At 36.9% G+C, this 22,089-nt stretch overlaps 1 protein-coding gene across 3 annotated transcripts in view; it reads right to left on the reverse strand.

The window, feature by feature from the left end:
- Positions 1-22,089, reverse strand: part of Ccny (cyclin Y) — a 219,350-nt gene that overhangs the window by 22,771 nt on the left and 174,490 nt on the right. The gene's annotated exons all lie outside the window — the stretch shown is intronic.

The raw sequence follows: 22,089 nt of genomic DNA on the forward strand, positions 1-22,089 counted from the left end.
TTCACAAATTCTCCCCTGATTGCAGTTAAAAAAAAAAAAAGTGGGAAGAACACTTCTTAATTCAATTTGGTATTATCCTCCTCACCCCTACAACACCCCAGTAGCAGGGATTGAACCCAAGAGCACTTTACCAGTAAGCTACATACATCTCTGTCCCTTTTTATTTTGAGATAGAGTATCACTAAGTTGTCCAAGATGGCTTCAAATTGGGGATCCTCCTGGCTCTGCCTCTGAAGTATTTGGGATTACAGAAGTGTACCACTACTCCTAGTGAGACCAGCATTATCCTGATATCAAAACCAAAGCTACTACAAGAAAACCACAAACCAATATTAATTACAAATATATACATAAAAATTCCAACAAAATACCAGTAAATTGAGTCCAGCAATATGTAACAAGAATTATATACCCCCATGGACAGGGGGAAAATTAAACACCACAGTCAAGTGTGATCTACCCCAGGAATGCAAGGTTGATTTAACATTCTAATTAAATACAGGACAAAACTCACACTATCAATCTCAATATATTGAGGGAAAATATCTGACAGAAATATAATGCCTTTTCAAAATATAAAGGCCCCAGAAAGAAGGAACATAAGGGAACTGATAGAGGGCATCTACGAAAAACCCACAACTAACATCATTAACTGAAGACTGAAAACTCTCCCCCTAAAATCAATAAGACAAGAATGCACACTCTATGCACTTCTACTCAACAATGTAACACAGATACTAACTTTAGGACAACTAAAAAATAAAAATAAAACACATCCAGATGGGAAAGGAAGGAAGAAACCTATCTCTATTTACAGATGACACAATTTTGTTTATAAAAAATTTAAAAGAATTGACTTAAAAAACAATGCAGACTAATAAATGAGTCCAGCCAATGTGGCAGAATACAAGATCAATAGAAAAATATCAACTGCATTCCTCCTGTACACTAGCCATAAACCACTGAAAATAAAGAAAGCAATTCCATTTAAAATAGCATGAAGATGAATTAAATACCCAGGAAGAAATTTAACAAAAGAAGTATAAGCAATGTACACTGAAAACTACAGAACACTGTCAGAAGAATTAAAGAAAATCTAAATAAATGGAAAGACACCTCTCCTCTTGGTTAGGGATTGAAAGACTTAATATAGATAAGACTGGCAATACTCTCCAATACACCACATATTCAATGAAATTTGTATCAAAAATCTCAAAATGAAAGGCAATGGCCAGTCATATCAATGAATGGTCCAAAGACAAATGTATATGTATATGTATATGTAGACGCAAAATACTGAATTTGGACTCCACCTCACAAAAATTAGCTCAAAATAGATGATGGACCTTAAGGTAAAAGCTACAGAGGAAAATGGAGGGGTAAATCATTATGATCATAGGTCTCACAATGTGCAGCAGGTTCTTGGATAAAACACCAAAGCAAAAGACACCAGTGTAGCAGTCGCCATTGGTGGACCTGAAGGTCTCTACTCTGGGCACAGTCTCCATGGCCTTGGTTACCTCAGTCGAAAATTCCAACCCTATCTCCGTGGTTGTTGTCGCTGAACCGGAAGTCTCCTGTCAATCAACCACCATCTGCACAGCTACCACCACTGCAGCCTCTGATTCCGCTGCTGCCAGCCTGAGATCACCTGGAGGTCTTTTTTTCTGGGCTGCCACAGAAGTCACTGCAGTGCCAGGAGGACTCATCTCTGGGCACGGCCTTGGCTACCTCCTATGTGAATTTTCTCACTACCTCTGTGGTTGCTGCCACTGAACTGGAAGTTTGTTAATCAACCGCCGCCTGTACCACTCCCACCATTGCTGCTGCCTCTGATTCCACTGTTGCCAGCCTGAGACAACCTGGAGGTCTTCTTTCTGGGTGCTACTGCCACAGAACAAACTGCTGCCCTGGATGCAATTGAAGCTGACACTGCTGCTGACCCCCGGAGATTGCCTGGAGACTATGGCCCCCACAGCTGCAGTTGTAGCTGCCTGCTACTGCTGATGCCCTTCCTACTGCCAATAACTACCGCCACTACTACTGTACCACAGCCTAGAGGACTATGTTGGGGGAGACTCCAGGTTTGGTTACATGTGACTGCACCCATTTTGGATGTATAACCAGGCCGGGGGCCTGGGTGCCAGCAAGTTTACCACCACAAGAGCCTCTGTCTGGAGACTCCATCTGGGACCTACAGGTCCAGTATGGGCCTGTAGGTTTCGAGGAGCCTTGGGTCTTCCTGCTGAGAGTGCTGGTTGCAATTGTCTTGCTGCTGCATCTTGGGGTTGCTCCTTTGCATGAGGGTATCCCTGTGGTCTCTCTGCAAGTAGGAGCAGCATTGAGATCTTGGGACTGCAATGTGGCCGATACTAAAGTATCTGAAGTCCAGATCGGTGGGACAGAGACTGGGTTTGCGAGGCTGATCTGAGTTTGGTGATCCCAAGAGATGTCAAAGACAGGGCTGAGAAACTGTTGAACATTGACAGAAACAGTTCGACTTTCTAGCAAGACTTATTTCATTTTGTTTTTTGATTCACTAATCTCTCTACCAGACTTGGAACAGGAGTTTTTTTATGCATCATTGTGTGGAGGACAATGATATATGGTTGGTGTTTTGCATTCTTATGGTATTCTTATATCTTTAATTTTTTCTCTTTGTTCGTATTCTTCCTTTCTCGCCTAGTTTCTTAGATTTTTTTCCAACTTTTCTCCAACTAACAGCTAATCTCTGTCAGCTACTCTTCCACTCTTCCTGTGAATTTTTACTTCTAGCTTCTATCTTCCTCTCTCATGAATATTGCATACTACACTACCTCTGTTCTCATCTACCATTTGAATTGTAAATCGGTTTAACAAATATTCTGTTTATACTATAGACAATTATTCAATTCTTCATTTTGGTTCAATGCAAGAAATGAGTAAACACTTCAGGGGAGCTATTAGGTTTAAGGCTATATATTGTGCTCACTGGGTACTGTTGATATTGGTCTTACCAGTAATAGGCAAAGCGCTAGAAACCTTCAGGGACACTATAGGACTACAGGGTACAATATATTCTGCCTGAGATCCACACTTTTAGAGGGAAAATACACAACATGAAAAAACAAGGGAATAAAGACGCCAAACAAACCAATATGCTTCAACAACAGAAGCCACTGAAAACACAGTAGAATAAATGTCCAAAAAGGAGTACAGATTGTATATAGTTAAACTGATATGTGAAGTAAAGGACAGTATAATGAGTGAAATAAAAAAAATACAGCAAGTGAAAGAACACTTCAATAAAGAGTTAGAGATCATGGGGGAAAAAAAGAAGCAGAAATCATCGAAACGAAGGAATCAGTAAATCAAATTAAAAATGCAACAGAAAGCATCTCCAACAGATTAGACCACTTGGAAGACAGAACCTCAGACAATGAAGACAAAATATATAACCTTGAAAGTAGAGTTGAACATGTGGAGAAGATAAAGAAACCATGAAGAGAACATCCAAGAATTATGGGATAACATGAAAAGACCAAATTTAAGAGTTATTAGAATAGAAGAAGGAGTAGAGATGCAAACCAAAGGAATGCAAAATATTTTCAATGATATAATAACAGAAAATTTCCCAAACCTAAGGAATGGAGTGGAAAATCAAATACAAGAGGCTTACAGGTCCCCCAAATTTCAAAATTACAGCAGACCCACAAGACACATTATAAAGAGAATGAATAACACAGAGAATAAAGATAAAATCCTAAAGGCTGTGTGAGAAGAAAATCAAATTATATATAGGGGAAAACCAATTCAGATCTCAATTGGTTTCTCAGCCCAGATCCACAAAGCTAGGAGGTCCTGGAATAATATATTTCAAGCTCTGAAAGAAAAAAGATGTCAACCAAGAATTTTATATCCAGTAAAATTAAGTTTCAGATTTGAAGATGAAATTAAAACAAAAATTAAAAGAATTCAAAACTAGAAAGCCTACAGAGCATTCTCAACAAAATATTCCATGAGGATAAAGTGAAAACCAGCAAAAGGAGGATCTACACTAAAGTGACATTCAATGAAATGAGAAACTTAGACTAATCAAAAACCAGAAATAAATCAAAATAATAGGGAATACAAATCATATCTCAATAATGACCTTTTTTTTTAAAGAGAGAGTGAGAGAGGAGAGAGAGACAGAGAGAATTTTTAATATTTACTTTATTTTTTAGTTCTCGGCGGACACAACATCTTTGTCGGTATGTGGTGCTGAGGATCGAACCCCGGCTGTACGCATGCCAGGCGAGCGCGCTACCGCTTGAGCCACATCCCCAGCCCCCTCAATAATAACCTTGAATGTTAATGGCCTAAACTCATCAATCAAAAGACATAGACTGGCAGATTGGATTAAAACGCAAGAGCCAACAATATGCTGTCTTCAAGAAACTCACCTCATGGGCAAAGACATCCACAGGCTGAAGGTGAAAGGATGGGAAAAAAAACTTATCACTTATATGGATTGCGTAAACAAGCAGGGGTTTCCATTCTCATTTCAGATGAAGTAGACTTCAAACCAAAGTTAATCAGAAGAGACCAAAAAGGACATTTCATACTTCTTAAAGGAAGTATATATAAGCAGGACCTAACAATTATAAATACTTATGCCCCAAACAATGTAACATCCATGTACATCAAACAAACCCTTTCAATTTTAAGAGTCAAATGGACCACAATACAGTAATACTGGGTGACTTTAACACACTTTTCTCACTACTGAACAGATCTTCCAAACAAAAACTAAATAAGGAAACTATAGAACTAAATAATACAATCAATAATTTAGACTTAACGGACATATATAGATATTTCATCCATCAACGAGCAAATATACTTTCTTCTCAGCAGCACATGGCTCCTTCTCTAAAATAGACCATATCTTATGCCACAAAACAACTCTTAGTAAATACAAAATATAGAGATAAGACCCTGCATTCTATCAGACCACAATGGAATGAAATTAGAAATCAACAATAAAATAAAAAATAGTAGCTACTGTAACAAATGGAGATTAATACACAATTGAATGATGAATGGAGAGTAGAAGAAACCAAGGATAAAATAAAAAAATTCTTAGAGGTAAATGAGAACACTGACACAACACATCGAAATCTCTGGGACACTAGAGATAAGACCCTGCATTCTATCAGACCACAATGAAATGAAATTCAAAATTTTTAAAAAAGTTTTTTTATTTATTTTAATTAGTTATATACATGACAGTAGAATGGATTTATGCACTTTGATATATCATACATACATGGGTTACAATTTCTTATTTTTCTGAGTGTACATGTTGCAGAATCATATTAGTAATAAATTAGTAATAATAAAACAGATATTATTACTATATACATATAGTAATAATATCTGTTTTATTCTACTCTCTTTCCTATTCCCACATCCCATCCCCTCCCCTCCAATCACTTCCCTCTACCAAATCTAAGGTAATGCCATTCTTCCCTAGTGCCCCCCCGCCTTATTGTGAATTAGTATCCTCATATTAGAGAAAACATTTGGTCTTTGGTTTTGTGGGATTGGTTTATTTCGCCTAGCATGATATTCTCCAACTCCAACCATTTACTGGCAAATGCCATAATTTTACTCTACTGTAAAGCTGAGAAATATCCATTGAGTATATATGCCTCATTTTCTTCATCCATTCATCTATTGAGGGACACCTACACTGGTTCTGTAGTTTAGCTATTGTGATTTGAGCTACTATAAACATTAATGTGGCTGTGTCACTATATTATGCTGATTTTAAGTCCTTTGGGTATAAACCAAGGATTGGGAGAGCTGGGTCAAATGGTAGTTCCAATTCCCAATTTTCTGAAGAATCTCCATTCTGCTTTCCAAAGTGGTTTCACCAGTTTGCAATCCCACCAGTAATGTATGAGTGTACATTTTCACCACATCCTCGCCAACGTTTATTGTTGCCTGGATTCCTATCCGAGTTCTACAAGACTTTCAAAGAATAATTAATACCACCACTAGATTGATTGCCACTCTGAAAGGAGTGAGATGAAATCTTAGTTTTGATTTGCATTTCTCTAATTGCTATAAATGTTGAACACATCCATATATTTGTTGATCCAGTTGTATTTCTTCTTCTGTGAAGTGTCTGTTCAGTTCCTTAGCCAATTTACTGATTGGGTTCTTTTCTTTTTTTGTTTGTTTTTTGGTGTAAAGTTTTTTGAGTTCTTTATATATCCTAGAGATTAATGCTTTATTGGAGGGGCACGTAGTGAAGATTTTCTCCCAATCCACAGGCCCTCTCCTCATTGTACTGTTTCCTTTGCTGAGAAAAAAGCTTTTTAATTTGAATCCATCCCATTTATTAATTCTTGATTTTCTTGCACTTTAGGAGTCTTGTTAAGGAAGTCAGAACCTAGGCCAATGTGGTAAAGATTTGGGCCTATGTTTTTTTTTTTTTTTCTATTAGGTGCAGGGTCTCTGTTTTAGTGCTTAAGTCTTTCATCCATTTTGAGCTGATTTTTGTGCCGAGTGAGAGATAGAGGTTTAATTTCATTTTGCTGCATATGGTTCTCCAGTTTTGCCAGCACCATTTGTTGAACAGGCGATCTTTTCTCCAGTGAATGTTTTTGGCACCTTTGTTTAGTGTGAAATAACCATATTTATTTATATGGGTTTGTCTGTGTGTCCTCTATTCTATACCATTGGTCTAAAAGTCTATTTTGGTGCCAATACCATGCCATTTTTATTACTTAGTTCTGTAGTATAGTTTATGGTCTGGTATTGTGATGCCTCCTGCTTCACTTTTTTTGCTTTAGCTATTCTGGGTCTTTTATTTTTCCAAATAAATTTCATGATGACTTTTCTATTTCTATGAAGAATGTCATTGAGATTTTTGTAGGAATTGCATTAAATTTGTATAATGCTTTTGGTAGTATGGCTATTTTGATAATATTAATTCTGCCTATGCAGGATCATGGGACATCTTTCCATCTTTTGAGGTTTTCTTCAGTTTCTTTCTTTAGTGTTCTATAGTTTTCATTGTAGAGGTTTTTCACCTCTTTTGTTAGATCGATTCCCAGGTTTTTTTGTTTTGTTTTGTTTTGTTTTTTGAGGCTATTGTGAATGGAGTAGTTTTCCTAATTTCTCTTTCAGTGGATTCATCGTTGATGTATAGGAATGCGTTTGATTAACAGGTGTTGATTTTATATCCTGCTACTTTGCTGAATTCATTTATTAGTTCTAGAAGTTTTCTCGTGGAATTTTTTTTTGATCTTTTAAATATAGAATCACGTCTGCCGAAGTCTGGCTTGGCACAAATCAGGAGCCACTTGTCAAAAAGAAACTAACTTTATTTTTAGAACTACAAACGCCAAACAAAACAGCTCCAGGGAAAAACCCTCAGAGCCCAACTGCCACCACCGGCTTCCACAAGCCTCTCTCCCCCACACCACCCTTTCAACCTCCCACAATCCTCCTCTCTTGAGGCCGATTGGCTGGGTTGCGTGGGCAGAGCCAAAGAAGTCACCCAATGAGCAGCTCCGTGGAGGAGCCAATCAGCTAGATGTTGCTGGGGCCGCTGTGAGCCAATCATCAGCTGGCAGTCTGAAGGGCAGGGAAACAGCCCAATGAACATCACCGCAGAGGAGCCAATCAGCTAGATGTTGCTGGGGCAGTCTGAAGCTTGCTGGCAGCTGGAAGTTTGCTGGGGCCCCTTTGGCTGTGGCTCTCAACATCTCCCCCTCTCTGTTTAAACAACAAGCATGTGGCTTAGGGACCGTGCCTGCCTTAGGTTGTCCAATACATATGGTCCTTACCCGTCTTCGGATGAGCTGACCTCAGGGCGTCAGCCTCCTGTCTTAGGTTGGTACCATTGTAATTGGATCTTACCCGTCATTGACTACCGGTCCAGTACAGCCACACCTGTGGAGAGGTCTCAGCGGGGGGGGGGGGTGAGGTTCTTTGCCTCACCTCTGTTGACCCCCAAATTTTAGCTGAATGATCATGACAAGCAGAAGGGAGGAAGATATACCAAGTCAATTGACGGCTCCTTTTGGGAAAATTGTACCACCGATGATATCATCAGCAAAAATACCCCAACACTACCACAAGTCGCTGCACCAACAGATAGTTCACAATGCATACAAATGACACATAGTTCTGTAAGCAGTTCAGTGCAAGTTCTGTAAGCAGTTCAGTGATGGCTATTGCAGAAACTGTAGATTAGTTTTATCTTTGTCTTCACCGGCACAGGGATGAAGATAGGAATTCTGGCAATAATGACTAAAGAAAAAATTAGGTAACATTCCAGAAGACACTAAAAGAAAACAATTTTCTTAACAATTTATATTATCTTCATCGGCACTGGGATGAAGATAGAAATTCTGGCAATAATGGCTAAAGAAAAAATTAGGTAACATTCCAGAAGGCACTAAAAGAAAACAATTTTCTTAAAAGAAAACAATTTTCTTAACAATTTATATTATCTTCATCGGCACTGGGATGAAGATAGAAATTCTGGCAATAATGGCTAAAGAAAAAATTAGGTAACATTCCAGAAGACACTAAAAGAAAACAATTTTCTTAACAATTTACATTATAGTGAAGAGAATTATTAAATATAATGAAAACTAAAGGTGAGAGTAAACAAACAGATCTGTTAACCTCCTTTTTTGTTTACATATTAAAACAATTCTTAACAGTTATTTACCCAATTTAAATTAAACCATTTAAATCACGTGAATAAAAAAAAAAAAAAAAATATTTGGATCCATCTTTTCATGAGCGCTCATCATATATGATATATAGAAATATGTACATTGGACATACGTACATTCAAACATATAACACAAAACACAAGTGTGCACACATAACATAATACATACAACACATAACACAATAGTAAAGGCCTTATAACTTTTTACAGGTAAAATCTCTATTGCAATGTTTAAAAACTCTATAGTCAAAAAAAAAAAAAAAATAGAACTGATCAGCAAAACATTAACCTAGGTCTGTATGAGCTCAAAAAAATAAAATAGAACTTCATGATATGGGAAAGGGCAATAATAAAATAGATATTGAAAAAAGCATCCTGGTTCTGTCGCAGATGTAAGGATAGCCAAATTGGAGTTTTGGATATCAGCTATTATGGATTTGAGCTAAATCATCTTCTTTTTGGTCTGTAGAAATCGCTTTAGTTAATCTCTCTGGAATCCAAATCGGCTGCTGTTCTCCCTGTGGAAACACAAAAACAGACCCCCGACTCCAGACAATCACTGGGTCAGGATTTTAGTTAATCTCTCCGGAATCCAAATCAGCTGCTGTTCTGGGTCAGAACCTTGGTTAATCTCTCTGGAATCCAAATCGGCTGCTGTTCTGGGTCAGAACCTTGGTTAATCTCTCTGGAATCCAAATCGGCTGCTGTTCTTCCTGTGGAAACACACAAACAGACCCCCGATTCCAGACAATTACTGGGTCAGGACCTTTCCATTGTCCTGTTAGAATATCTTTCCAAAGTACCTTGGGCTTATGTACATTTTTTGGACACATATGCCTTTCTGCAGCACTAAGTCCTGATGAATCCAAATTTAAAAAGTTTAGAGTAAAAAGGGTTATTTTAAGTTTATCTTTGGGGAATATATACCCCTTCCCAATTCCATCTTTTTGCTTTAATAAGTACATTTTAATAGTTTGATGAGCTCTTTCAACTATGCCTTGACCCTGTGGATTGTATGGGATTCCTGTTATATGAGTAATGCCAAATGATGAGCAAAATTGTTTAAAAGAAGTAGACGTATAACCAGGGGCATTATCTGTTTTTAACTGTTTTGGAATGCCCACAGTGGCAAAATTTTGTAAGCAATGAGCTATAACATCTTTAGTTTTTTCACCGGCATGAAGGGAGCCCATCAAAAATCCAGAAGAAGTATCAACTGTAACATGCAAATATTTTAATTTTCCAAATTCTGGCAAGTGTGTGACGTCCATCTGCCAAATATGGTTAGGCATCAATCCTCTAGGATTGACTCCAAGATTAACTTGTGGTAAAAAGGTCACACAATTTTGACATTGTTTTATTATTTGTCTAGCTTGTTCCTTAGTTATTTTAAAACGCTTTTGTAAAGTATTAGCATTGACATGGAATCTTTCATGAAAATTTATAGCTTCTTCTAGTACAGAGAAAATATGTATGTCACGTGTAGTTTTATCTGCTAAATCATTGCCTAAACTAAGGGCTCCAGGCAATCCTGTATGTGCCCTGATATGTCCTATAAAGAATGGATCTTTTCTGTCCCAGATTAAACTTTGTATAGTGGAAAACAAAGAGAAAACAGTAGAAGAAGGGGAAATTCTACCAGCATCTTCAAGGGATACTATAGCATTAACTATATACTGGCTATCAGAAAATAAATTAAATACAGAATCTTTAAACATCACAAAAGTTTGTAATACTGCATTAAGCTCTACCTTTTGAGCTGATTGTTTGGGTACTAAAAATGTAAAAGTTTGATCAGGTGTAACTATTGCTGCTGTACCATTATTTGACCCATCAGTGAATATATTTGGAGCATTCATGATAGGTGTTTTTCTTGTCATTTTTGGAAAAATTACAGGATGCAATGACCAAAAAGACAATAAAGGATTAGATGGTAAGTGGTTATCAAATGAAACATTAGATTTGCACATTATTATTGCCCAAGTATTTAACTCATTAGCTAATTCATCAATTTGATTCATAGTATATGGAGTAATAATTTTATGGGGAGAAATTCCAAACACTGCCTTTGCTGTTTTTATTCCTTTGAGTATTAATTGTCCTACAGCCTCAGGATATCTAGTAAGAATAGTGTTAGGAGAATAAGATAAATGTATCCATAATAATGGACCTTCTTGCCAAAATACTCCTGTAGGAATATTTTTTGTTGGTAATACAATAAATAATAAAGGCAAACTTATATCAATTCTATCCAAATGCATATTTTCCATATATGTTTCAATGATTTTTAATGCCTTTCTTGCTTCAGGCGTTAACATTCGGGGTGAATTTGGATCTGATGGACCTTTTAGGATATCAAATAAAGGTCCCAATTCTCCTGTTGGAATACCTAGATAAGGCCTTATCCAATTTATGTCTCCTAATAACTTTTGAAAGTCATTAAGTGATTTGAGTTGATCTACTCATATTTGAATTTTTGGTGGACGGACCATGGTTGAGGATAATAGAACTCCTAAATAATTAATTGGAAAATTTAATTGCACTTTATCTATTGCTATCTCTAGATTATAATTTTTTAATAAGTTTGTAAGTGTGGCATAACATTCTAGCAATGTGTTTTTAGCTTTGTGTGCCAATAACACATCATCCATATAGTGAAATATTTGTAGTTCAGGATTTTGATTTCTAAGTGGCTGGATTACTTTGTTAACATAAATTTGACACATAGTTGGGCTGTTAGCCATCCCTTGAGGGAGTACTTTCCATTCATATCTCTGATCAGGACCTTCATGATTTAGTGCAGGGATAGTAAATGCAAAACGTGGACTATCCTCAGGATGAATTGGAATTGAAAAAAAACAATCTTTAATATCTATAACTAAAACATACCAAGTTTTTGGCAAAGCAGACAATTGAGGAATCCCCGATTGAGCAGGTCCCATAATGACCATTTCATTGTTAATGGCTCTTAAATCTTGCAGTAATCTCCATTTACCAGATTTCTTTTTGATGACAAAAATGGGAGTATTATGATGCTTTAGATGCCAGAGACATTAATGAACAAGGGCAAATTGTGGCAGCTGCAGTAAAACAGGCTTTAGATGCCAGAGACATTAATGAACAAGGGCAAATTGTGGCAGCTGCAGTAAAACAGGTTTTAGATGCCAGAGACATTAATGAACAAGGGCAAATTGTGGCAGCTGCAGTAAAACAGGCTTTAGATGCCAGGCCAAGAACATGCTACAATTGTCAACAAACAGGACATTTTAAAAGGAATTGCCCCATAGGAGGAGGGTTTAACAAAACTAGGTATCAAACAAGTAGAATACCGGGTATTTGCCCACGATGCCGTAGAGGGAGACATTGGGCTAATGAATGCCGTTCTCAAACCACCATAGAGGGTACTCCATTATATTGGGCTAATGAATACCGTCCTCAAACCACCATAGAGGGTACTCCATTATCAAAAAACGAACAAGGACAAGGTGTTTATCCACAATATCGTGGACAAAGGCATCGGGCTCCGTTGCCAAAAAATGGACAGGGGGCCCCAATGCTCCGGGGCCCCAAACCACAAATATACGGAGCACTGGAGGAACCCAGCAACCCCAGCAACCCCATCAGGGTAGTGCCCAGCACATCAGATCCCTCATCAGACAAACCAGAGGGAGCGCAGGGTTGGACATCTGCGCCTCCACCAAATCAGTACTAACTCCAGAGATGGGAGTTCAAATCATTCCCACAGGGGTAAAAGGACCTCTTCCCAAAGGAACAGTAGGCTTATTATTGGGACGCAGCTCTTCTACTCTAAAAGGACTTTTGATAAGTCCTGGGGTAATTGATTCCAATTATGAAGGTGAAATAAAAATTATAGCCAGTTCTCCAAAGGGTATATCAGTAATTTCACCAGGAGATAGAATAGCACAGTTACTAATAATACCAAGCCTACATGATAAATTTTCCAGTCATGTTGTAGAAAGAGGTTCCAAGGGATTAGGCTCCACAGGTGTAGATTGGGCTATGCTTTCTTTAAATTTAGATTCTCGCCCCATGCTAAAACTAAATATTCAAGGACATGAATTTAATGGGCTACTGGATACAGGTGCAGATCTTAGCATCATCTCTCGTCAAGAATGGCCAAAACATTGGCCATTACAACAAGCCACTCAATCGCTTCGAGGCCTAGGAGTGGCGACTAATCCCGATAGAAGTGCAATGCTATTAGATTGGAAGGATCCTGAAGGATGTGAAGGAACTATACAGCCATATGTATTGGATCATCTTCCCGTAAATTTATGGGGACGAGATGTCTTAGATCAATTAGGTTTGACATTAACAAATAATATCAATCAAAATGCACCCACTATTATGGCTAGACAAGGTTTTAGGAAAGGAAAAAGATTAGAAAGACAAGAACAATGTATAGCAGCACCAATACAAATAGATCAAGGAACAGACAGACATGGGTTGGATTTTCACAAAGGGCCACTGAGACAATAAAAATTACATGGAAATCAGAAAGACCAGTATGGGTTCCTCAGTGGCCCTTGACTAAAGAAAAGACACAAGTAGCCCATGATCTGGTCAAACAACAATTAGCGGAAGGACATATACAACCTTCTGTATCTCCCCATAATACTCCCATTTTTGTCATCAAAAAGAAATCTGGTAAATGGAGATTACTGCAAGATTTAAGAGCCATTAACAATGAAATGGTCATTATGGGACCTGCTCAATCGGGGATTCCTCAATTGTCTGCTTTGCCAAAAACTTGGTATGTTTTAGTTATAGATATTAAAGATTGTTTTTTTTCAATTCCAATTCATCCTGAGGATAGTCCACGTTTTGCATTTACTATCCCTGCACTAAATCATGAAGGTCCTGATCAGAGATATGAATGGAAAGTACTCCCTCAAGGGATGGCTAACAGCCCAACTATGTGTCAAATTTATGTTAACAAAGTAATCCAGCCACTTAGAAATCAAAATCCTGAACTACAAATATTTCACTATATGGATGATGTGTTATTGGCACACAAAGCTAAAAACACATTGCTAGAATGTTATGCCACACTTACAAACTTATTAAAAAATTATAATCTAGAGATAGCAATAGATAAAGTGCAATTAAATTTTCCAATTAATTATTTAGGAGTTCTATTATCCTCAACCATGGTCCGTCCACCAAAAATTCAAATACGAGTAGATCAACTCAAATCACTTAATGACTTTCAAAAGTTATTAGGAGACATAAATTGGATAAGGCCTTATCTAGGTATTCCAACAGGAGAATTGGGACCTTTATTTGATATCCTAAAAGGTCCATCAGATCCAAATTCACCCCGAATGTTAACGCCTGAAGCAAGAAAGGCATTAAAAATCATTGAAACATATATGGAAAATATGCATTTGGATAGAATTGATATAAGTTTGCCTTTATTATTTATTGTATTACCAACAAAAAATATTCCTACAGGAGTATTTTGGCAAGAAGGTCCATTATTATGGATACATTTATCTTATTCTCCTAACACTATTCTTACTAGATATCCTGAGGCTGTAGGACAATTAATACTCAAAGGAATAAAAACAGCAAAGGCAGTGTTTGGAATTTCTCCCCATAAAATTATTACTCCATATACTATGAATCAAATTGATGAATTAGCTAATGAGTTAAATACTTGGGCAATAATAATGTGCAAATCTAATGTTTCATTTGATAACCACTTACCATCTAATCCTTTATTGTCTTTTTGGTCATTGCATCCTGTAATTTTTCCAAAAATGACAAGAAAAACACCTATCATGAATGCTCCAAATATATTCACTGATGGGTCAAATAATGGTACAGCAGCAATAGTTACACCTGATCAAACTTTTACATTTTTAGTACCCAAACAATCAGCTCAAAAGGTAGAGCTTAATGCAGTATTACAAACTTTTGTGATGTTTAAAGATTCTGTATTTAATTTATTTTCTGATAGCCAGTATATAGTTAATGCTATAGTATCCCTTGAAGATGCTGGTAGAATTTCCCCTTCTTCTACTGTTTTCTCTTTGTTTTCCACTATACAAAGTTTAATCTGGGACAGAAAAGATCCATTCTTTATAGGACATATCAGGGCACATACAGGATTGCCTGGAGCCCTTAGTTTAGGCAATGATTTAGCAGATAAAACTACACATGACATACATATTTTCTCTACACTAGAAGAAGCTATAAATTTTCATAAAAGATTCCATGTCAATGCTAATACTTTACAAAAGCGTTTTAAAATAACTAAGGAACAAGCTAGACAAATAATAAAACAATGTCAAAATTGTGTGACCTTTTTACCACAAGTTAATCTTGGAGTCAATCCTAGAGGATTGATGCCTAACCATATTTGGCAGATGGACGTCACACACTTGCCAGAATTTGGAAAATTAAAATATTTGCACGTTACAGTTGATACTACTTCTGGATTTTTGATGGGCTCCCTTCATGCCGGCGAAAAAACTAAAGATGTTATAGCTCATTGCTTACAAAATTTTGCCACTGTGGGCATTCCAAAACAGTTAAAAACAGATAATGCCCCTGGTTATACGTCTACTTCTTTTAAACAATTTTGCTCATCATTTGGCATTACTCATATAACAGGAATCCCATACAATCCACAGGGACAAGGCATAGTTGAAAGAGCTCATCAAACTATTAAAATGTACTTATTAAAGCAAAAAGATGGAATTGGGAAGGGGTATATATTCCCCAAAGATAAACTTAAAATAACCCTTTTTACTCTAAACTTTTTAAATTTGGATTCATCAGGACTTAGTGCTGCAGAAAGGCATATGTGTCCAAAAAATGTACATAAGCCCAAGGTACTTTGGAAAGATATTCTAACAGGACAATGGAAAGGTCCTGACCCAGTAATTGTCTGGAATCGGGGGTCTGTTTGTGTGTTTCCACAGGAAGAACAGCAGCCGATTTGGATTTCAGAGAGATTAACCAAGGTTCTGACCCAGTGATTGTCTGGAGTCGGGGGCCTGTTTGTGTGTTTCCACAGGGAGAACAGCAGCTGATTTGGATTCCGGAGAGATTAACTAAAATCCTGACCCAGTGATTGTCTGGAGTCGGGGGTCTGTTTTTGTGTTTCCACAGAGAGAACAGCAGCCGATTTGGATTCCAGAGAGATTAACTAAAGCGATTTCTACAGACCAAAAAGAAGATGATTTAGCTCAAATCCATAATAGCTGATATCCAAAACTCCAATTTGGCTATCCTTACATCTGCGACAGAACCAGGATGCTTTTTTCAATATCTATTTTATTATTGCCCTTTCCCATATCATGAAGTTCTATTTTATTTTTTTGAGCTCATACAGACCTAGGTTCATCACCGCAGAGGAGCCAATCAGCTAGATGTTGCTGGGGCAGTCTGAAGCTTGCTGGCAGCTGGAAGTTTGCTGGGGCCCCTTTGGCTGTGGCTCTCAACACACGTCATCAGCAAATAGTGATAATTTGAGTTGTTCTTTACCTATTTGACTCCCTTTAATTTCTTTCTTTTGTTTAATTGCTCTGGCTAGAGTTTAAGGATGATGTTGAATAGAAGTGGTGAGAGAGGACATCCTTTTCTTGTTCCAGTTTTTAGTGGAAATGCTTTCAATTTTTCTCCATTTAAAATGATGCCTGCTTTGGGTTTAGCATATATAGCTTTCACAGTGTTGAGGTATGTTTCTTCTATCCGTAGTTTTTTAGTGTTTTGAACATGAAGGTGTGCTGTATTTTGTCAAATGCTTTTTCTGCATCTATTGAGATGATCATATGATTCTTGTTTTTAAGTCTATTAATATGATGTATTACAGTTATTTTCATATGCAGAACTAATCCTGCATCCCTGGGATGAATCCCAGTTGATCACGGTGCATTATCTTTTTAATATGTTTTTGTATGTGATTTGCCAAAATTTTATTAACTATGTTCATCAGGGATATTGGTCTTAAGTTTTCTTTCCTTGATGTGTCTTTGGTTTTGGTTATCAGGGTGATATTAGCCTTATAGAATGAGTATGGAAGAGTTCTCTACTTTGAGGAGTAGTGGTGTTAATTCTTCTTTGAAAGTCTTGTATAACTTGGTTGAGAATCCATCTGGTCCTGTGCTTTTCTTGGTTGGTAGGCTTCTGATGGAGTTTTCTATTTCATTACTTGAAATTGATCTATTTAAATCATGTATGACCTCTTCATTTAGTTTGAGACTCTAGAAATTTTCAATGTCTTTGATATTTTCTACTTTATTAGAGTATTAATTTTCAAAATAGTTTTTAATTATCTTCTATACTTCAGACGTGTCTGTTGTGATATTTCCTTCTTTATCTTCTATTTTAGTAACGTGAGTTTTCTCTCTTTTTCTCTTCATTAGCATGGCCAGGGGTTCATCTATTTTTATTTAATTTTTCAAAGAACCAACTTTTTGTTTTGTCAATTTTTGAAATTGTTTCTTTTGTTTCAGTTTCATTATTTCAGCTCTGATTTTAATTATTTCCTGTATTCCACTGCTTTTGGTGTTGATTTGTTGTGTTTTTCTTCCCCTAGGGCTTTGAGATGTAGTGTTAAGTCATTTATCTGTTGACTTTTTATTCAATTTTAATGAATGCACTCAATGCAGTAAACTTTTCTCTTAGTACTGCCTTCTTAGTGTCCCAGAGATTTCGATGTGTCCTCCTTTACCTCTAAGAATTTTTTAAATTTATCCTTGGTTTCTTCTAATTTCTTCTGATTCTTTCTAATTTCATTCCATTGTGGTCTGATAGTAAATAGAGATAAGACCCTGCATTCTAAGAGTTGTTTTGTGGCATAAGATATGGTCTATTTTAGAGAAGGAGCCATGTGCTGCTGAGAAGAAAATATATTTTTTCGTTGATGGATGAAATATTCATGAAAATGAAAAGGTATGTTGCAAACAGTACTACTATTAAGAAAATGAAATGACAACCACAAAGACAACGATATTAAATAATTTGTGTCCAGAACATATAAAAATGTTTATTACTCAACAATTTTAAAAGCCCAATTTTAAAAATGGGCAAAGAATTTAAATACTTTTTCTAAAGAAAATATACAAATGGTCAATAAACACATGAAAAGATGGCTAGCATCATTAATCATCAAAGAAACATAAACCAGAACTACAATGAGATAACACTTCATACCCACTTAATACAATGCTGAAAATATAAAAGACAGATAATAACAAAGTGTCAAAATCAATGATGTGATATAATGTGGAGAAATTGGAAATCTCATAACATTACCAATGGGAACACATAATGCAACTTTGGAAAATAGTCTGTTCATCCAAAAGTTAAACACAGCATTACTAGATGACCTGCAATGCTGCTACTATATAGGCACCAAGAGGAACAAAAACCATACTAACCCCATACTAAACACAGATATCCTCAGAAGCATTATTCATAGGAGTTAAAGGATCTATCAGTGAAATATTGTTTGGCAATAAAGAAGAATGAAATACTATTCCACAATGCAGATGAACCTTGAAAACATTTTCACTGAAAGAAGCCAGTCACAAACGATCATAATATGATTCCATTTACAATAAATATCCAGCATAAGCAACTCCATAGAGATAGAAAGTGGGTTAGAAGTTCCCTATGTTTGGGATAAGGATTAGGAATAAGGAGTGGTTGCCCAAGGGTAAAGGGTTTCTTCCCAGAATATTCTGAAAATATTCTGGAATTAGGCTGCAGTGATGCTTGCACAATATCCTGAACACTGCAGAAGTGCTCATTTTAAATGGATGAGCATTATGGCATGTGAAATATATATTGATTGAGCTATAAAAATTAAGGGAGAAAAAGAGGAAATACTATCTCCTCTTATCTGATCAGTTCTCAGCTTGCAATCTGCATTTCTTCTTGATTTCCCTTTACTTTCTGCCTAACTCCTTTCCATAGATTACTAACTTCCCCTTCCATTGTTCATCAACTGCTGCTTTACTCAGAGAACCAATCTTGTATGTAACACTCAATCAGGGGCTATGGTCCCCAAAGCTAAAGAATTTGCCACCCTCCCTCCAGAAAGCTTACCTAAGTAACTCAGGCAATGAAGTAGCAGATTTACTGTTATAAAACTATAGGGTGGGGTAGATGATAACAAAGAGTTATTGAACAGTTCTTGTGCTTCAGGCAAAATATAAGATTCAAGACCATTTATGCTACTTCAGCAAGTAGGCAATTATTATCATGCATGCTTTATATGTTCAATAAATATTTATTCACTAGACTGGCATTTATTCATAGATTGGCATGCACTATGTACCAGTCTATGCTGGTCATGTTGTAGTGAAACAACCAGACAAAAGACAAAAAGCCTTACCGATGGAGCTGATAGACAAATAAATGAAATCTAAAAAATGTTAATAAGTGATAAGTACCATGGAGAAAAACAAAGCAGTAGATGATAAAAAGGGAACATGGAGGGAGGAAGGAGATTTCAACAGAAAATATGTGGTCATGCAAAAGCCCCACTGAAGCACCACGTGCATAGGTGGGGAAGTGGAGGCAAATGCAAATATTCTGAGGCAAGAATGTGTCCAGCATGTTTATTAGGGAATGGCAAGGAGTCGGAAGGCAGCAGCAGCATGCCCCTGTAGACAGTGAGTGAAGGCAGCTCAAAGGAGATAAGAGGAGGCCTACTCCTGCTGGGGCCTTTGTGTTCTCCTGGAAGGAAGACAAGGAACCACAGCAGGTTTTGAATAGAGGAGAGTATAAAATGACAAAAAAAAAAAAAACAAAAACAAAAAAACAATGGATCGGGACTTGGGATCATGACCAATATTGATCTACAGGTAAACATCTGATCCTAAAGGAAATGGACCAATCAATATTCATCCCCTCTCCAAAAGCTGAACTAAACAACTGGTGTTTAGCTAGTGTGGGACCTTAAATGGGAAAGTGGCATATGGTAGGACTGGGACAGCTGCTTTCCTGCCACATCCACTATTAAACATTTAAAGCCAACCTGCAGATTTATGCCACAGACCCACAGGGAGGAACAGAGGCAAACTGAAGGGAATGGGAGAGGGAGAGGGAAAGAGAGAAACCTGTCATTGATCTCATTATATGTTCTGATGTACTTATGATTCTCAAGGACAAGCGATATATGGGATACTTCTGTTCTTTCCAGTAAATCTCCTTCTGCTTTGGCCTCTCTGTGGGTTTCTTATCCTTACAATCAAACATCCCTGGTTCAGAGACATGGTGAGCTTTCTTTTGTCATTCAAGTACTACATGAGACTAAAAATGGGCATCTGTTCTAAGTACCACCCAGCTTGAGTAACTCCTGTGGGAAAAAAATGGGCCACTCAGAGGGGCAACCAAACAGATGTTATGGCATTCTATTCACCTCACCACAATGGCTCCATTTTCCCTTGGCTGTTGCTCAGAACATTATAAAATGTCCTATGTATAAAAAAAAAAAAAAACCTAGCTCAGCAAGGTGAACTCAATTATCTCACCTCTAGTTTAGTTTCCTCCTGTGTCAATGTCATTATGAGAGTTTCTAGCATATTCTGAAAAGCTAAAAATTATATACTTGTGATACTAAGTTATTGTTTTTCTTCTTTTTTTTTTTCCTTGCTTTCCTTTTTTTGTGGTGTTGGGGATTGAATCCAGGGTTTCACACATGCCAGGCAAGTACTCTACCACTGAGCTATACCCCCAGCTCTATTGTTACTCTTAAAATAAAGTCCATTAAACTCTGAAATACCTGGCTTTGGATTAATGAGGCTCTGGAAGGGGCACAGGCTCTCTTACCACAAACAGTCTGCAGTCCTGTTTCTTATGGATAGCAGGGCTATAGCTAACTGCTGTCCTTTCCCCTGCCTCCTAATGGCAGCATGCCAGTCACCTGCCAAATATATGTCCAAGAAAAAAGCAAGGATAAATGCATCTTGGTTAACTCTAGACCACATCTACCCTGAATGGCTTCTTCTAACTCTTAGGGACACAAGCAAACAAACTAGGGCCTCTGTCAGAGCATCAGTCTGTCTGCCTTTTGCCCACAGCATTCAAAATGCATCCTCGTCAAGGTAAGCAACAGCCAGAAGATGGCTGCAGTGGTAAGCCACTATATAGAACTCTAGAACTGCTCTTCTCCAGGTGATCATCACAAAACCGCAATACAAACTAGTATCCTACCTAAGCTGCCAGTTTACTTGTAGGGCAAGTGAAGACTTCAGTAGTTATAATTATTCACAATGTGCCACTCCTACATACTCCAACGACATGAACTAGTCAATCCTTCTGTCACTCTCAGTGACATCAAAGGACAACGGGGGATGTACTACTTTAAATGTTCTCTCCAGATCTCTGTGGAAACTGGGTGAACTGCAGGGATTTAAATGTTAGCCCTATATTCCACAGGTCACTTACCTTCTCCTTCACTCTAATAATAAATATAAACAAAGGAAATATCAGGTCATAGTCAGGCCTTATTTTTCATAGGAATTAAAGGTTAAAAAAAATCACCATTTTTCACTGAAGCAGTTTCAAAATAAATCTTTCTTCATGACATGAATTTTAGTCTAATTTCATTGATAGTTTCATCTGATTTTTTCAGCCCTTCAACCTAATCTCTCTACATAAAAAAATCACAACCCTGTTGCTCTGTTGTATGTTTTTGTCAGAACCTGAAATCCTTTGGGGGAAAAAATAAACACAATTCTCAATTACAATCTCAGAACCTATAATCATTCCAAATCACATAATGATTATTTGAATGTCTGTTTTGCCCTTTAGCCTGTAAGCTCAATGAGAAGGAATAAACCAACAACTGGATGGGCAGATGAATGAAAAAGCAAACTGGTTTACTGTTAAATTAGCCCAAGTGCACAAAGCTCTTAATGTGGCAGGGATACCAAAGTCCCTAGATACCTGTGAAATTTCTGTTAGACAATAATCTCAGAAACTACAAGGAATGGTATTCTGATCTATAGGCCAGCTAGTCACAGAAAAAGTTTCTTATTTGAGTTTCACACACTATAAAAGGTAAGGGACAATGAATTCCACTATAAAATATATTTCCCAAATGAGATTTGATCTTAAAAGTCCATAAAGTTCTAAGAATCTAAGAAAAAACATTTTAGTTTTTCCTCTTAAAATGCAGATTACTTTCATATAATTGCCATATAAATGCAATTATACAAAATTGACTAATCAGAGGCTAGAAAGATATATATACTCCTTCCCACATAGATGTTCATGTAGGATGAATGTATTCATCATATCATACATCATTCATGTATCATACATCTTAGGATGCATATATTTGTCATAACTTATTATCATCATTAAAATTAATGTAAAGAATA

The sequence above is a fragment of the Ictidomys tridecemlineatus genome, chromosome 10, assembly GCF_052094955.1.
Source record: "Ictidomys tridecemlineatus isolate mIctTri1 chromosome 10, mIctTri1.hap1, whole genome shotgun sequence".
Lineage (NCBI taxonomy): Eukaryota > Metazoa > Chordata > Mammalia > Rodentia > Sciuridae > Ictidomys > Ictidomys tridecemlineatus.